This window comes from Podarcis melisellensis (assembly GCF_964234715.1).
Source record: "Podarcis melisellensis genome assembly, chromosome: 4".
NCBI classification, from domain to species: Eukaryota; Metazoa; Chordata; class Lepidosauria; order Squamata; family Lacertidae; genus Podarcis; species Podarcis melisellensis.
Genome location: NC_138531.1, coordinates 56,395,497 through 56,414,871, shown reverse-complemented (window position 1 = coordinate 56,414,871; position 19,375 = coordinate 56,395,497). Strand labels below are relative to the sequence as shown.

Below are 19,375 nucleotides of genomic sequence, written 5' to 3'. Positions count from 1 at the left end.
TCCTCACACTGAGAGATGTTTAAAGGAAGAGTCAAAGCATGTTAAACATTAGGAAGAACTTCCTGACAATATGAGCAGTTCAATGTGGAACATAATGATTTTGAATGTGGTGGACTCCTTTGTTAAAGGTTTTTAAGCAGGGGCTGGGTTGCCACATATCAGTGATCTTGCAGTAATGGATTTACTGCATTAGAAGGATTGGATGACTGAGTTTTCTTAAACTCTATGAACAATTTTCTTAAACTCTGTGAACAGTTCCCTAACCTTGGGAGCAAAGGAACTGGGTAATCTGTGAACTGGACAAAGTCAAATAAAAATCTGTAATACATTTGAACTAAAACTGAGGTATGGATACTCTCTATAATTTATGTCCTCTCCCATTAGCCCATGTGCACTATTACCATTCAGATGGGCTGGGAAACACTTTCAGTCTTTGTGTGACTTGTTCAGTGAATAATAAGCTGAGCAGCTTGCAATTGCAGTAGAGCTCTCTGTTCAAACAGCCAATCAGCTTGCTATTACTTATAGCTCTAGACTTCTAAACAGAAATGAGAAATGGCTTTTTATTTTGCAAAATGCCAACCTATTTCTCATTATTGTTTTCCATTTAAATAGGTGGCTGTCTTGCTGTTGTTCATGCTGATGGGCTTTTGTTAATCCTTCCCCATTCCGTGACATTGGTGTAATGGAACGAAGTCTTGCACAGCAAGTCACTTCTTTGATTATTCTGGATTTACCATACTGTATCTATTCAGAAGTCTTTTGTTATATGATGGGAAACTTATCAACTACAGATAAGCAATTTTTCTCCAGAAAATGAAAATTGTAGATATTTGTTGCATCCCTGCTTGGAGCTCACATAAGTAGCCATGTTACACCAAGGCAGATCATTGGTCTATGTAGCTCAGGATTGTCCACTAGCAGCAGCTTCTAGGGTTTCAGACAGGGGTCTTTCATAGTCCTACCTGGAGATGACAGAGGGATTGAATCTGGGAATTTTTACATGCAAAGCATGTGTTCTGCTATTGTGCAACGAGTCTTCTCTTAAGTTACAGCTCACGCTGGCTTCATATTCTTGGAAATAAGTCAAGGATTTTACACTTGTCAAGGGAATTTTATTCCAAGATAAATGATTCTGTAAAGAAGCTCTAAGAGCCATTATTGAATACCAAGTAAGGACAGATATACTCTTACCTGTACCTTTTCTCCTCATCCATGCACCTCTTCTTCATCTTCAAAAAAACCAATAGGGATGTCCTGCCCATTAGGTAATATAAATCAACCAAGAGCACCTAATCCATAGAGATCAGCTCCCTGTCACCAATGCTTCATCGCTAGTCACTTCATGATAGATAGAGAAGTACTTCGCCAATATAGCAAACATGAAATGCTCACCTAGGATTGTCAGAGAGACAGCTTGTGGACTGAATTTAAAAGGAACAGTTTCTCCTATTCTTCTAGACATAAGGCTGCAATCCATTACTAACTAGGGAGTAAGCCATGTTGAGTTCAATGGGACTTCCTTCTGAGTTAGCAAACATAGGATTGGACCATAAGGCTAAAATTATTGTTAAAATCAACCGCTTCAAATGTAAGGACATGTCCAAGTGAATAGGATAGTGCTGGACATGGAAAAGGGGCAGAGGTTTTCGGTTGGTTATGAAAATGTTAGAAGTTACATTGATATATGTATAATAGATACAATGTTAGGTCAGAAGAAGAAGCACTAAAGAGTTCACATGGTCTCCTCACCCCTCCAAGGAAAGTGTGATGGGAGTTGTGGTTCTCTGGTCTACCCCTGCTCCCATTTCCAATGCACTCAGTGGCCATGTCCCTCTTCTCTTCACATGTTTCACTGTTCACAGCATATGGGAAGGGGTAGGTATGCTGGTATATACATAGAGCTCTTCCATGTGATAGGGATCCTTATGGGCTCACAATGATCCCTACATGCATACACTGGTGCACTGAATGTGTGGTTTGAGGGACATGGTCCCCAGGGATAGGAATGGGAAAGGGCAAGTGCAACTTGCATGACCCTCCATCACCACCACCATGCATTCCTTGAAGACAAGGGGAGGTTGTCTTCACTCTTAAAGTGCTATTTTGGCATCAGGAATGATATTGTACTTCAAAGATTTAAATGGAAAAACCAACAGAACATAAATATCAACACACAGCCTAATTTTGTTCATCTATATTCAGAATGAGTAGCCATAGAAAAGTGTACTAGTATGAGGGGCTCACCAGTTGAATGTAGTCAATTAAGAGATAACTGGTTGCTTTAGAAAAATTCCAGAGTTCAAGCAAAAGGAAATGCAAATTTACAGGTAGAGGCACATAGTAACTTGAAAACAAGTAAAATGCATTGTAATTTATTTCTTTGTGCATCTGACCTGCATTTTAGAAATAATTAATAATGAATTCAGTTTCAGAGTTATTGGCCTTCTCTGTTGTCATAGCACTTGGCTGAACAACAGAAGAAATCATATTAATTTAACTGGAAACGTCATGCTGTAATGATAGAAATAGCTCAAAATCTGTTTTAAGTATTTTTTGTTGATGCTTCTGTTTTCTTAGTGGAATGAAGAAGTAGATTTCCACTGGCATATCTGGATCCATGCCACATTGTACTGTCTATATTTCCTATAAAGCTTGTATAGAAATTTCAAAAACTGGGGGCATGCACAGTTGCACAGCACTGTGGGACTTGTAGTTTAGATGCTGTGCAAGAAATTTCATTTCAGAGTAAGAATGCAAAAGAAAATATGGAGAAAACCATGCAGTAGCATAAAAAAGCAGGCACTGATTCATTCATTATGAAATTGCATAGTGGGTTCTCTAAAAACATTCTGGTACTAGAGATTCATATTTTTTTATAGTGTCATTGGACGTTGTTTCAGCCTCTTTATTTTGTACATTTTGATCTCACCCTTCTTCAAATTTTAGCCACAACACTAATTTCCAGCATGCTGTCTATATTAGCTTTGTAAAATTGCTATCAGATTTGTTCAAATTCAGTAACGTATGTGTGTAAAAATTAATGTATCAACATACACGAGCTATATACACACTATACCAGGCTTCCTCAAACTTGGCCCTCCAGATGTTTTTGGCCTACAACTCCCATGATCCTTAGCTAGAAGGACCAGTGATCATGGATGTTGGGAATTGTAGTCTCAAAACATCTGGAGGGCCGAGTTTGAGGAAGCCTGCACTATACCTTTAAAGCACATTAACAGAATCATAGAATTGAGTGTTGGAAGGAACTCAATGACTCAACTAGTCCAACCTCCTGCAATGAAGAATTCTCAGCTAAAGCATCCAGGACAGATGGACAGCCAACTTATTATTAAAAACCTTCAAGGAAGGAGAGTCCATCGCCCTTCCTGGGAGTTCATTTCACTGGTGAACAGTTCACACCACCAGAAAGCTCTTCCTGATGTCTAGTCAGAATCTCCTGTATTAGTTCCTACCTTCTGGAGCAGAAGAAAACAAGCTTGCTCCATCTTCCATGTGACAGCCCTTGAGATATTTGAATATGGCAAGCATATCTCTTCTCAATTTCCTCTTTTCCAGGCTACACACACCCAGCTCCCTCAACCGTTCCTCAAAAGGCTTAGTTAGAGAGCCAGTGTGGTGTAGTGGTTAAGAGCGGTAGTCTCGTAATCTGGGGAACCGGGTTCGTGTCTCTGCTCCTCCACATGCAGCTGCTGGGTGACCTTGGGCCAGTCACACTTCCTTGAAGTCTCTCAGCCCCACTCACCTCACAGAGTGTTTGTTGTGGGGGAGGAAGGGAAAGGAGAATGTTAGCCGCTTTGAGACTCCTTAAAGGGAGTGAAAGGCGGGATATCAAATCCAAACTCCTCTTCTTCTTCTTCTTAGTTTCCAGACCCTTGATCATCTTGGTTGCCCTCCTCTGCATGTGTTCCAGTTTGTCAATATTCTTCTTAAATTGTGGTATCCAGAACTGGACACAATACTCCAGGTGTGGTCTGATCATGGCAGAACAGAGTGGTACTATTACTTCCCTTGATCTGGAAACTTTATACTATACCCTATTCCATCCCATAAAAGTAGAAGCACATTCTTACCCTCAATAAATTTTGGGGTTGGTTGGTTAAGGGTTGCTGGGAACTGGTTGGTTAAGGGTTGCTGGGAACTGCAGCTTTATAAGGGATAAACTACAGTGCCCAGAACTCTTTGAGGAAAAGAATGCGTTTTGTATGTGTTTTGAATAAGTTGTGTGTACACAGTCATAGAGACATACGATGTGATTCAGAAAGTACAGAGTGTGGATGTTTCTACAAACAAAGACCCTGGAAAGAAGCTATTAAAATAATATGTTTTTAAAATAACAGCAAAATCCTATACATGTCTACTCACATAAGTCTCAATGAATAATACTTCCAAGTAAGTGATTATAGCAGCCTTCCCCAGCCTTTTACCCTCCAAATAGTTTGGCTTGTAACTCCCATAATCCTTCATTGTTTGCTATGACACCTGGAGCTGATGGGAATTGCATCCAAAAGATCTGGAGAGCATGCCCCCTCCCACTGCCAACTGGTGGGGCTGTACAGACTGGTGGGGTTAATGCCACATCCACAGCCCTGCTGTACATGGTGGGCAGGATAGAAGATGAGGGTAGGTTGATTGCTGCATCAGTCCAGACTGTTGGTGCTGCAGTCTGGTTCTCATTGGACCCAATGTCACCACACAATGGCAGTGGGACTGGTTCAAGAGCTAATGGACCTTAGGGTTACTCAATCCCTCCCTACCTCCAGAATACCCTTTTTTGGTGCCTTCCATTGACAGCCACCAGTGAAGATTCCACTAACAGCACTTTCATCCCTCTGCATGTTCAGTGGCTGGAAGACAAAGCTCCATTCTAGTGGTAGCTGAGACAGGGGTTAACTGGTGGGAGACATGCTTAGCTGGCAGAATGAATGGAGTACTAGTTGAAGGGAGTTTGAAATGCTCTGTAATTAATAGACACTCTAGCTGCAGTAATATGAATCTATAGCTCTTTCAGGAAATCTTGTTTGGTGTTAAGTAAACAGGTAAGTGAATACAAGTATGCTATCTCCACCCTCCATCATAGGCGCCGACTCCATGGGGCTTGAGGGGGCCCGAGCCCCCTCAAAAATTCGTTTGGGGGGGCTCCGCCCCCCCAATAATCTCCGGCGCCCCTCCAGCAGAGCGCCATCGCCGCCCCTCCCTCAGCCCAAAATGCACAGGGAGGGGCGGGCTGCATGCCTCCTGCCCTCCCTCCCGAGCAAAAGCTCCACCCAATTTCCTTTGGAGCTGATTAATAGGCGCAGCACGCTCTCCCCTATTCGCTCACGAGGAGGCGGCGCCACTTTATTTGCATATTCATGAGCTTATTTATTATTCATGAGCTTTCCCGGGCCCCCCCAATATTTTTTATAAGTCCGCGTCCCTGCCCTCCATTGTTGTTCCTGACATCAGTCATGAGGACAAATGTCTAAAGGAGGGAACTTGTGGAGCTTCCTATGCATTTTAGAACCCTGTTTTTCCAGGGTTTCTAACATGTACATGGAACCTCCATGAGTACAAGAGGCTCAACTTTCAGTAGCTCATCCTCTAACAGCTAACTCATGGAGGCCAACTGGAGCGGTGAAAGAGGGAAATAACTGTCACACTCCTTACCATGGTCTTACATGTTTACTTAACATGGAATTGATATGCTGGAAGAGGGCTTTTAGGAATAGAACATTAGCAGAAAAATAACAGAATAGCATCAATCAATAAACACTGGCACCATTGTTTAAAAAAGTATTTTGAAATAGGGTGTGAGCTATTTATGTATAAATAATTAGTAGGCAATACCATTAGCAGTTTCTGTGGTAGTGGATTATTCACTCCATAAATTCCAGCTGTAGACCAGGCTACACAGTGTGTGTTTATTCAATATTTCCTCAGCAAATAAACTAATATAGATAAGATATTGGTGTTCAAGCCCTAAATGAAAAACAACCGTTATTCAGTGTCATATATGTCAATATAATAAATGTCCATCGTGATTCTTATGAAGAGAAAAAAATGAAATAAGTGAAAAGAAGTGTGAGATTTATTTTTATATTAGAGCCTGCTGTAAATAATAATAATAGTTTCATGTGATGTCCATAGTAGTTACTTCTGTAAATTGAGGCTGGAAATGAAAATCAGTGATAGATTTGAATGCTACTGTTGGGTTGGAGATGCCATGTTGTCAGAGGTTTGAAGATGTCTGAAGCTCTGCTGGACAAGTGGCAGTAGGGTGGAGGGGAGGGAAGAACTATTTCTCCACTCCCTCTTTCTTTAATGTCTCCCATACACCTCATTTTTGTTTCTACTGATGTAAGAACTCTGGCATCAGTATAGTAAGGGCTGTGGAAGTTTATGCAGTGGCTGGGAGGTGTTTGATGATGTCACAACTTCTCTCTGAGGCTGAACATAATACTTTCTCCATCCATCCATCCATACATCCATCCAGAAAGAGAAATCTAAATGTTATTTGAGCTGTGGAACATGGCCACAGAGACCACAGGATTGCAGCCATATTATTTCCATGGTTATTATAGAAACTCCTCTCCATGTTATTACATCAGGCATCCCTGGAACTAGTTCCTCAGATTTTGGTGCTGCAACTTGGAGAAGATGATTCAGTGCAGATGACTTAGTTGTCACTTAGTATGGGAGGTATGGGAATCTAGGTATGGGAGGACTTAGGTAATGCCTTAGCATGGTCTCCTGAGTTGCTTACCATGTGAACTGAGATGCTGGAGAAGAGGGTGTGGTAGGGGACCACCATTTCAATAGGATTTAGAGAGCTACAAAGAGAATTAGGAGGGATGTTAAGTAGAGGCTTAAAATTGGAGGTGCTTCAATCTCACATGCCACCATTACTATATATATAATTTTGTTGTTGCTGGCATCCCGCTGTCTTGGGAGACCATGGAGGAATGTGCTTTTGGGTGGTGAAGTCAAACTGTTGGAAGGTTACAGCACCGGCTGTGGCTGTAGAGACATGTGCCTTTATAGAGACGATGATGTGCATCTCTCCATGGAGGAGCGGGACACTTTAATTAAGGAACTGTGGGAAGACCTGTTCAACCTAATGATCTGCAGATTCACTGAGCTTGAGCTGGCTTCTTCTGTAGTAGGTGGTGTGGGCAGAGGAGTGAAGAGGCTGCCCAGATGAGCCCCCTGAGGCACTTACATGGTGAAGAAACACTGCCAAACCCACCTCACATTGCCAGCCAGTTAAAAGGGGTTGAACCTTTTGACCCTGGATACGTCTTCCTTCCAGACAGCAGAGGAGGGTTGGAGCAAACAGATGTTCTCTGTTTGAGCAGGAGGAGAAGGGCATGGGCCAGTTAACTTAAAGCTCGAGTGCTCAGAGCCAGGGTGGTGTCACTCCCAGGAGAATCTGGAGAAAAGCTCCCATCAGCCTCCTCCAGCTAGGCTGCTCACTTAGATGGAATTAATCAGTCCCATTTTCTTCAGTCCTTCATCACAGTAGTTAACAGAGTTGTGACTCTTTACCCCAGATCTGGCCCCATGTCTTCCTTTCCTAGGGTGGGGGGTAGTTCAATTTCCCAAGGTTTCTGGAAGCCTTCTTTGGAATGATATTTTTTGAGGGAAGAGGATACCAGAATACTACCAGTGAGCTCTGCTTGGTTCAGTTTTATCTGTGCCTAGCTTTATCGGGAAAGTTTCATGAGGAGGATGGAATTAAAGCATCTCAGAATTCTGTCTACACATGCATGGCTTTTAAGAATGTGTTTGGACTGCTGGAACGGATTGAGGACCAAACATGTTGTTTGCTTTTTTTAAAAAGTAAATACTGTTGCAAATGGTATTTTTAAAAATACATAAATAAATCCTCTTTTCAGTTGTGAGCCTTTCTGTTAAAAGATTTGTCAGCTGCAAGAAATATCCTAACAAACACATCACAAAAATAACTGATTCTAATAACCATTTCTACGGCTCAGTCTTTAATAAATCTGTTAGTGGCAAAGGCAGAAACAGTAGCATCACATCACTAGAATTGGCATCATATGTTTCACAGGTTAGGTGAGGTGCTACTCGCTCTGAATCGAAGAGGCAGCAGGAAACCTTGCTGATTAATTTTACGCCATGTACTACTGTGTGGCTCCTTTGGGTAGTCATGCTTGGCAGTCCAAGTTTGAAGCACTTGGTAGTCAAGTCTGAAGCAGCATATTCTATTTATGTTGATTTCAGTACTAATGACTTTGAAGAGAGAAGTTCAAAAGATGCTTACTTCTGTGGAATAATCTAGCACCAGCTTGATTCAGATCAGACCTATGAAAAGTCAAATGCCAAACCGGGACAGGGTGGGAGGAAATCTTCTGTGCCACTAATTGCAATGCCAGTCCTCATTAGCACTTTGTCACTGCTGATTGCTGTGCTGCTCTTTACAAGTATTGTGACCGCAAAGGGCCTTATCAACTTGCTTTCCTTGACTGCACAGGATTTGCTCTGAGTCCCAGTGATGTACAGCAGCACAATGTTGAGTGAATAGTGCAGCAATAATAGCAACTGGGAGATCTAACAGAGGCCTCACTTCTGTTTTTACAGATAAAACAAAAAATGGTACGATTAATGTATGTCTCCCCCACCACCTTGCTTCCTTTTGAGCATTTTAAGAAATTGTTCTCCAAACTTAGTGAGGCTTTTGATTGGCACTCAAGTTCTTTGCAGGTTTGTTTGCACTGTAATTATGCTCTTGAACACTGACATATTAGAAAGAAATTCAGTGCATGCTAACCCCTTTCAGGCATTATTTGCAAGGGATGTAACGAGGCTGGGAGATCAATTCAAATAAAAATCAGTGCTGTTTTTGTTCCACTGAAACTCGCTTTTCACCAAATACTACATTATTCATCTTGTTCACTATTTAGCATAACTTACATAGCTATTTGTTTAACTCATTTCAGTGTAAATGAAATGTTGAAACCATTATTTGTGGAATCAGAAACCACAACAATGATTGTATTTGTTTGGCTGAGTTCTGTTCCTGACCATAGATGAACATGTGAACTGCAGCAATATATTCTTCCTTTTCAGTTTGCTCCAGAATTGTCTGGCATCCCTATTTACTGCAGTACTTGCAAAGGGGTCTGTATCTTCAGTGGTGCCACACATGCCAGCAATGTTACCAAGCTGATTCATGCTCCGCTGGGTCTGAAGGGGGCTGTCTTCATTCCATAAATGGTTTGCAACATAGGAATGGTAAGTCTGGTTCAATCCAATCTTGGGGACTCTTTTTACAGTGAATGTGCCCCTGTCGGATTCAGCCAATTATATATCAACTTCCCCATATAATTGATTCCCTCCCCCTGCAACTTATCTGATAAAGCTTAGAAAGACTGAGCAAAGGAGAGTTTCCACCATGTTCACAGAAAATTTCTCACTGTGCAATCTCTATGGTCCCAGTGCATGGGCAGAAGTCACATGAACCCACCACCTCTGAAGCTAAGCAGTGCCTGGTCAGTGCCTTGATGGATGTCCACCTGGAAACCACACATTTGCTGTATAGCAGCTGATGTTGAGATTGAGAGATCACAGTGAAACTTGCAATGAACAGTTACAATTCTTCATTTAAAATCTGAGCACCTGCTGATGTTAAGATTCCCTTACAACTTTTGTGGGGGATTGAATTTGTCCATGCTTGTATTGTGATTTGTTAAAAGGTCACTTGGATATTATGTCAATTGACCAACTGGCCAGCAACATATGCTTTATGAATAACTCTCCCCAACAGTAGATTCTGATTTGCTGAGTATTCCACCTTTACATTTTTATCATTAGCCAAACACAATTTGACTTCCTTCCTCAGCATCAGAGAGTCATTGCTTCTTTGGGTGTGTTCACAGAGAGAGATCTCCAACACCTTAATCTGAAGCAGAGGAGTTTGGGGGGTTTATGTATTTGTCGTTGTTTTCACAAACAGTTATTAATGCAAAATGAAAAGCCAATGGCATATGTTTCTCAGGCAGTTGACATCTGACATTGTTCCACTTGAACAAAGATTTGTAGTTTATTTCCCCCCAAGCTGCTTCTACATTTTATGAACTGTACTGCAGTCTTTTAATAGTTTTGATTTGATTCATTTGTTCTACTGCATTTCAATAAAGTAGAATGTGTTCATACATTTTTTATGTAGTGTGTTAATAGCTATCTGCACATACCGCTTCGTAAGCTAGTTATTTAGAAGCCTTCATGGAACTCAGGATGAAGGCAGATGGAAAAGAAAGAGCTCACTGCAGGTCCTTCCCTGTTCTGGGAATATATGGACAAAATATATAGACTCAACAACTAACGGAACACTGTCTGAAACCATCAGCCATGTGCATCTTGCTTGCTACTACCACCTCTTCCCAGACGATGATGCCCAAAATAGTGCTCAAACAGCTGATTGTCCAAATGTTAGAAGCTGCACCACTTTTGTCTGAAGCTCCCAGCTAGAGGGAACTTAATCTTCTCTGGCTGGTGAAGGATGTTAAGGTAGGAAGAGGACTAGGAAGAGAAAGAGTGAATGGGAAGGCAGGGAGGCACATGGTGGATTGCTTTAGACTGGCCTGTAAGAAGGTGTTTCTGTTCAGTAGTAAAATGAGCATCACGGTATAGCTGAAGAATATGAATAGTCACACACATTTAGGCAGGAATAATCAAATGCAGACATATAGGATGGGTGACACCTGGCTTGGCAGCAGTACACATGAAAAAGATCTAGGGGTCTTAGCAGACCACAAGGTTATCACGATTCAACAGGGTGCTGCAGTGGGAAAAAGCTAATGCAATTCTAGGCTGCATCATTAGACATATAGTGTCTAGAATAAATGTATCACTCTAGATCAATAGTATCACTCTATTTTGCCTTGGTTAGATCCTGTCTGGAGTACTGTGTCCAGCTCTGGATACCACAGTTTGAGAAGGGTATTGACAAGCTAGAATGTCTGTCAGAGATTATTTGGCTTTGACTAATACATTGCAGTCCCATGGACTGCAAGAAGATCAAACGCATCCATTCTTAAGGAAATCAGCCCTGAGTGCTCACTGGAAGGACAGATCGTGAAGCTGAGGCTCCAATACTTTGGCCACCTCATGAGAAGAGAAGACTCCATGGAAAAGACCCTGATGTTGGGAAAGATTGAGGGCACAAGGAGAAGGGGACGACAGAGGACGAGATGGTTGGACAGTGTTCTTGAAGCTACAAACATGAGTCTGACCAAACTGCGGGAGGCAGTGGAAGACAGAAGTGCCTGGCGTGCTCTGGTCCATGGGGTCACGAAGAGTCGGACATGACTAAAGGACTAAACAACAACAACAACTACATTGCAAGGCGTTGGAGTAGATGACCTTTGGGGTCCCTTTGAACTCTACAATTTTATTATTCTGTTTCCAGGTGCATATGGCTTAGCTGGTTGATGCTGCTTTATCCCTTTGGCTTATTTGTTTGCTTTTTGCTGAGGCGTTCTCTATGCTTTTATTGTCCTGACTTTAAAAAACTTTATTTATGACTGTTTTTTTGTACTTTGCATGATGTAAGGCACTTTGGGCACTTTAGAAATAAAGCAGAATGATGGAATGGGAATATTTTAGTAAATAATTAAATAATAAGAATGCTCCTTTTGCAAGGGGAATTATGTAATTCTGAAACTGATACAATATTGACCTTGCCAAGGGCATTTCCTAACCAACTTCAAGATGGCACATGGGTAATGAAAGCTGTACAAGATTTGCCATACATAAGCATTGCTGACCGGCCCATTTATAACTTAATAGACAAAAACACCATCACCTCTGGGTCTACCACAACTGACCTGGTAACTTCAGCTATGAAGTGATATTGACAAACAGCTTTTTAACTCCTGATTCAAACATTCCTACACCAGAGAAGCAGATTCTATACATTCAAAGCTGCTTTCTTCATTACTGTACTACAAACATTTTTCATAAATATCCCTGGTTTTTAAACATTGAGCTCAGTGTCTGAAGACTAAATAATTAAAATGGTCCTCAATACTGGGGCTAATCTGAAAAGGAGCTTTGTGTCAAAAAGGAGGATCATTGTATCATGATTGTAGAAATGCTTTATTCTCAGTGGTTCATGATTGCTGACCAGCAATGTTTTCACTATAAATGCCCTTAAGCTGCCCTTAGTGGTATCAACACATAGCCTAAAATTATTTGCTATGTAGCACTGTAATGTAAGCAGCATTTGTACCTGATCCTGATTGGTTGTGATCATTCAGAGAGAAATTTCAGAGTGTGTGTGGTTGCCTGTGGGGAAGCACTGCAAAATCATAGGGTGGGGAGGTAACATTCAGTGTGCTATTCTAAACACACTTACTAGATCCAGACACTCTTGGAGGGAAAAGGTATCCTTCTTAATTCTCTTTGACTTCTCAGAGGCTTTTGATACCATAGACCATCTGCTGCAGCTGAGTTATGGGTGGGTGGCACAGCTTTGCAGTGGTTCTGGTCCTACTTTGATGGTTGCTCCCAAAGGGTGATAACTTGGGGAGTCCTCATCGGCCCTTGGAGCCTCCCAGATGCATGTTGTTTTCAGGTGGTAGTGGTGGGGTCACTCTTATAATTCTTTCTAAATGAAGTATATTTAATTGATATAGCCTTTTTGGCTGTTTGTCCATATGCATAACAAAAAATCCACCAGACCTCAGCAAAATCTTCTGGGTTTGCTAGACCCTTTTGTCCCCTTTTTGGATGTGTCAGTTTCTCAGAGATTGCAGTAAATATGTCAGCTGCCCATTGTTATGCTGGCCACATCCTTCCAGCATAACAATGGACAGCTGACATATTTACTGCAATCTCTGAGAAACTGACACATCCAAGAAGGGGACAAAAGGATCTATCAAACCCAGAAGATCATGTGAGTAACTAAGGTGTTCAAGGCAATGATTGTATTTTGTCCCGCCAAACATGGAGAGTTGGCAAAGTTAAGGTTTAACCAGTCTTTAGTGACTTCATGTGTGCAGTGCACTATGGAAACAGAAATAACCCTTTTATTTTTGCCTTAAGTGGATGGCTTTGGGTCAGCACCATCATCAAGAAGTAGGCTGAGAACTAATATTAATTCCAACCCCTGGAAGGTGATGGTTTGAGGTGCTGTTTCAATAAACAAAACCTATTAAAGTCTCAGAGAGGAGCTGAATGTCATCAGAGTACGGTGCGCAATGTAGTCATACATCATCTCTGGTTGTCAAGGTAACATACCATTGCCATTCTAAGAATAATAGATCTTTCCAAATCCCTATAGGACTTAGTGCAGTTGTCAGGTAGTTATGCTACCTGGTTTCATAGAGTTCAACTTCTTGTCGAGGGTTTCAGAAGAGATCAATGTATTAACTTTTTGAAGAGAAACAGAAAATATCCATTTCAACAACATAACTGTAATTCCAGTGTCCTGTGTGTTATTCAGACACACACACCCCTTACAAAACAGCAGCTTGCAAACTATTTGTAATTGTCTGGACACAATATTGGGATGAGAAAGAGCCCATTGGAAGACCATCTGCTTTACATCTAGAAGGTCCCATGTTCAATTCCTGGCTTCTTCATGTAGGGATACAAATTGTCATCTGCCTGAAATCCTGGTGAGCCACTATCAGTTGGTGTTCATGGTACTGGACTAAATGGCAACTACTTCCTTTGTTGCTTCTCCATGTCAATTTTAGATTACAAGTGATTGTTGCTGGATTCCAGCTCCTGCCTTCCCCTACTATGGCTTATGCTGGCTGGGGCAGCATGACCAATAATACCTGGAAGGCCACAAATTTCCTGTCCTTGACCTTTAGGATCACACAATGAAACATTTGTCTAAACTAGATGATCCATGGAAACAGCCCATAGCCTTCAAAGTGCTGTCACAATTACAGAAACTCCAGTGAGGTGTTTGCATGTGTGAATGAGCTGTTACTTCTCATGAAAGCCTATTGCAATTTTGTGTACATGCAGTGGTTATTCACATACATTTGCATATTTACCTTAGACTATTTAACAACTGTATTTTTTATCTTGAATAAAATGCAGCATTTGCAGAGAACGCTGGAACCTTCTGCTTTTTTATTTTATGATATGTGACTGCAATTTTGGTGAAACGAGGAAGCCATGACTCACATAAAGTGGATTTTGAGGGTGTTCTATGATGTGTGAAATGTATCTGTCCTTTTGGTGAGATGCAGGGTATCAAAGCCATCTTCTGCTCTGTTTTTATGCCATGTGAAAACTTTCTCCAGCCTTCCTATACAACATCTATTATGATATCTCTTAAAATTGAGGACCCCCTGGTCTTTCATATACATACATGCACCTTGCAGAATGGGATGAGCTTTTCTTTGATGTATTCCCACAGTGATGGTGACTGTTTTTGTAATTATTACAATCATATTGGATTTATCTGGAATGTTGAACAGCTGCTGCCAGCCGGAATCAGGTTGTATACAGTCTGAGCCACAAAGTTTATGCAACGTTAAGTGGCAACTTTTAAAATGGAAGAATTATGTGAAGGGAGTCTTCCCTATTGTATTTACTTATTATCAGACCAGCTTGGGTTAAAGCAAAAAGAAAACTTAAACAACTAACCTTTTTAACTGACCTAGAAAATATTGCCCTGTCTCTTTAGCATGGCAACTAAATTAATTCCTCTCAATTAATTCCTCTCATGAAAAAGAACAGAGTTCAATTTCCTCCCCATAGAAATAATTCATAATTTTATGATTCAGTGGAGCTGGCTCATTAGATTCCATATGAAGGTACACTGCACATCTCTATGGCATAACATATAACTATTGTGTGTGTGTTTTTTTTAATGCTCCTGTGGCTGCTATTTTTGGCCACCTCCCTTGAAGTGAAAAGCAAACAAACCTCCAGAAATGTAAATACACACTTTGTCAATGAAAACAAAGAAGCTGCGGGAGGGGGCATTATTTCCCCTTAAAAATCTGGTTCTTTTAATATATGCCTTCATTTTATAATCTTAAAATGCAACTTGTTATGCTTAGCACAGTACAAGGTTGTAATATTATCTTTCTTGCATATATAATGTATAATCTCCCTTCTTTATACAGTTATTTGGAGACCTCCACTTTTAGCTAGTAACCTTAGGCTCAAAAGTTATTAAGTCCTATTCTTCCATATCCATTACTGCTTTGATTTGCTTTACTCATGATATTTCAAATAGTTTTATGTCAAATCTTGGCTTGAAAGACTGCCTATCCTTCAAGCAAACATTCTTCCAATAAATGGAAAACATTCTCCACTTACTAATATATATATTTTAGTGACTGGCGTTCTCTGGTCCATGGGGTCATGAAGAGTCGGACACGACTAAACGACTAAACAACAACATATATATATATATATATATATATATATATATATATATATATATATGCTTTCGTAGATTTTCACGGGTACAGGAATGCAGGTTTTGGTGTCCTCGGGTGTCTTCCCGTGTAAAAGTTTTACACGGGAAGACACCCGAGGACACCAAAACCTGCATATATATATATATATATATATATGCAGGTTTTGGTGTCCTCGGGTGTCTTCCCGTGTAAAAGTTGGGGTGTCTAGGCGACGTTTCGACGAGGTCTCACTCGTCATCTTCAGGCTGGTGCTTTCGGCTTCTTGTTACTGGAACAGAAGCCGAAAGCACCAGCCTGAAGATGACGAGTGAGACCTCGTCGAAACGTCGCCTAGACACCCCAACTTTTACACGGGAAGACACCCGAGGACACCAAAACCTGCATTCCTGTACCCGTGAAAATCTACGAAAGCAAATATATATATATATATACACACACACACACACACACCCCACACACAATCATTGTATCCACTTACTTTAAATCTAAATTGCAGAGTATTATTTCATTTTGTTTAGCACACTGCATCTATTTTAAATATTGACAGTTGAGGCAGATTTTACTATACTTGGATTATTTTAGACATATGGCAGTCCCCATGTGAGCACAGAGGGATGCCATTGAGCTGGCAGTGCAGCTTGGCTTATGTGGAGACACCAAGTGTATGAATCATCACCACCATATGTCCCCTCCCCTTATATACAGATGTCCTAATTTCCCTGATAGCATTGAGACTCTCTGAAACTCTCCAAACCACTGAAGAAAGGGTGTTCTAGTGACATGGAGGAGTCCTACATTGCTTTTTTTAGACAGAGACAAGTTGAAATTTTTCAGAAGTATTTTATTTGGAGAAAATTTCTGATTTCTTCCTCTTTTTTTATCATCACCCTCTATAAAAAGACCACTTTACAGAATTATTTCTGAATACCCCCCAGCATTTTGTTTGTGGTAACCACCATCTTCTCTCCACAAGGCCACAGTATTGTAGAGGATACAAAATGGTGGCCAGGCTTCCAATGCAGTTGCCATTGTTGCTACTTGCAGTGGCAGAAAAAAATCCAAAAACAAAAACAGCTTGTAAGGAAAAAAGAAAGGAACTATACTACTACCCACACTTCTCTCCCCAACTACTACAACTTCTTCTTCTTCTTCTTCTTCTTCTTCTTCTTCTTCTTCTTCTTCTTCTTCTTCTTCTTCTTCTTCTGTCACCTTCCTCATCTATTTCCCAGTCTTTATGAGCTATTTTCCTGTAATTTTCCTAACAAAATATGTGACTTACACATACTTGGCAACAGGTCTGGTGCCTTTCATCCTCTTCTATTGAAAGTCCAGGCTCCTTCACAGCAATCATATAGGTGTGATTCATGTAATGCAAAGTAATCACCATTGGAATGCAACCTATAACAAACTCACAACAGTAGATTCTGGTGGTGATTTTGAACATTATACTCAAGCACAGCAGAAGAGTTACTGACTTGTGCTTCCTCTTGTTCAAAGCTCACCTGTTTTATATGTGAAACAGTGATTTGTCCTGAGTAGGAAAATTCATGAGTATGATGCCTCAGAAGTTAACACATCTAAGTGTCCAAGTCATCACTTTCCATTTTGCAGTTTTACATTGCAAATGAGGTGACAAGTCAGTTCTGCTTCCTCAGTCAACAGTTGTTTGTAGTGTCAGAAACTGTGCAGAGGATTTTCTGCGTATACGATGTGTGTGAATGCATTTTATTTCTATATGTTCCTTTCCTGTTGTTACCGAATGGTGAGAGAACCTGATAAATATGTAACAACAACAACAACAACAACAACCCTAAATGCTACTTGTTAAGTATAAAAATGTGTAGACTGGATGCAGGACTTGCCAGGCTATGCAGATTATGAATACTCCCTTCATCATATTTTGAGGGCAATATTTATACTTGTATTAATAGAAATAGGGAAATACTCATTTTGTTTCCATGGAGAGTAGAAGTAGACAGATATAAGAAAATTTGAGAGAGAGAAAAAGAACATTTTTTTAATCTGTCACTTTTCCATCAAAACTAAACACTTGGGAAATGGTGTTACCAACCATTTTCAGTGAAATAAAGCAATTTGAGAGTCTGGAAATAAATGTATTGTAATGTTTCTTTTCATATTGATGTTAAATTTAAGACTAGCAGAGGAAAACATTTGTATTTTGAGTTTGGCATCAATGACTGTATTGATCTAGTGCCCTAGTGTATGCCCTGTTTTGCCCGTCCTCATGAACATGGTGGGTCCTGAGACATAGGGAACCTGAGAATTCTTCCCTTTTCGTCTTCCATTTTATAAATCTCATGCATTGTATTGCCAGCTCTGCACATACATTCCTTCTGCTGTTTATATAATGCAGGCCCTGGAGGAAAATAACTGAGTGAATTATAATAAACAACATATTACAGGCAATCAATAATATAACAAAATCTTAATTATAGGCACAACCATGCAGTTGTGTATCTGATGCTCTTAAAATTAGGGGCTATATTCATTTGTATTATTTATTTATTGAAATATTTATTGCCTGCTCTTCATTGCAATAACAATTCCAGAGCAAGTTGCATTAAAAATTTAAATACAGAATATGCAATAAAGCATCGTAAATAAATATACCATATTCCTCCACGAGTCGAAAACTAAAAGTAATAACAAAGAGACACATGTGCTAGTGATCAGCTGATGCCTGAATGTAAAGATGGGTCTTCATCTGTTCTCTAAGACTTATTAGAGCTGGTGCTAACCACATATTAAAGAGGAATGCATTTCATCATTTCATTTGTTTATTTTGAGAGATTTCCCCCCCACAACTGCCACCTTGGCTCTGTTGAGTTCTCACAGCATAGCCCCATTGAGTTCACTGAATAATTGTTGTTCAACATGATAACTTCTGTTGGAAAAGAAATACATAAATATTGTAAGTACAGTAAGTGAATGCATAAAATCCCGATCACTATCTCTCAGTCTGTCCTATCGCACAGGGTTGTGGTGAGGATGCATCATGTAAACTGCCTTGAGCTCATTGAAGAAAGCAGAATATAATTGTGATAAAGCTACTGCGGTAACAACAAATTACCTGATTAGGAACATCTGCCATAGCTTCTACATCAAGCAAAATGTAAATAAAATAATGAGTGGTTTATTTTAAGTTGCACTTTCAAAATAAATGATTTCCTTAATATATGTTTTATTCAGTCAGTAGTAAGATTTTTATATAAATTTTGCTTTTGAAACATCTATATTAAATTATTAAATTATTATTATTATTATTATTATTATTATTATTCACTGCCCTATACCCAGAGGTCTCAGGGCGGTTCACAACAGGACCGCAACATATAAAATCAAACCAAAAGCAGTAACCCAATAACCCCCCCCCCAAAAAGCCACATTCTAGAAGGATGTTGAATGTCAATAAGATCAACCAAAAGTCTTGTTAAAAAGGAATGTTTTTGCCTGACGCCTCAAGGTGTATAATGAAGGCACCAGGCGAACTTCCCTGTAGATCAATAGATAAAATGTGTAATAAACATCTCTCAGTCTCTCTTAGTATCCAGTCTTTGTTCACTAACAAAACTGTTTTAGTCTGTTCCATTCTTATACTTCAGAAAGTTGAAACAAAATAAAAAAATTCCTTCCAGTAGCACCTTAGAGACCAAAACAAAAAAAATTCCTTCCAGCTTTCGTGTGCATGCACACTTCTTCAGATACCTGTTCAGATACTTCTTCAGGTATCTGAAGAAGTGTGCATGCACACGAAAGCTCATACCAAGAACTGACTTAGTTGGTCTTTAAGGTGCTACTGGAAGGAATTTTTTTTGTTTTGACTATGGCAGACCAACACGGCTACCTATCTGTAACTTAGAGACCAACTAAGTTTGTTATTGGTATGAGCTTTCGTGTGCATGCACACTTCTTCAGATAGATGTTTGTCTGTCTGT

General features: G+C 40.1%; 2 long non-coding RNA genes across 2 annotated transcripts in view; one reads left to right on the top strand and one right to left on the bottom strand.

Annotated features, from left to right (window-relative positions):
- Positions 1 to 7,977: 7,977 nt before the first annotated feature.
- On the bottom strand, positions 7,978 to 12,742 carry LOC309368221. The gene is made up of 2 exons (XR_014167650.1): positions 12,383 to 12,742; positions 7,978 to 8,592 (listed from the first exon to the last, which is right to left on the bottom strand). It is a non-coding gene; the product is annotated as an uncharacterized lncRNA (long non-coding RNA).
- Positions 9,097 to 19,375, top strand: part of LOC309368224 — a 55,837-nt gene continuing 45,558 nt past the window's right edge. Inside the window, exon 1 of the long non-coding RNA XR_014167653.1 lies at positions 9,097 to 9,258. This is a non-coding gene — a long non-coding RNA (uncharacterized lncRNA). The remainder of the gene's footprint in view (positions 9,259 to 19,375) is intronic.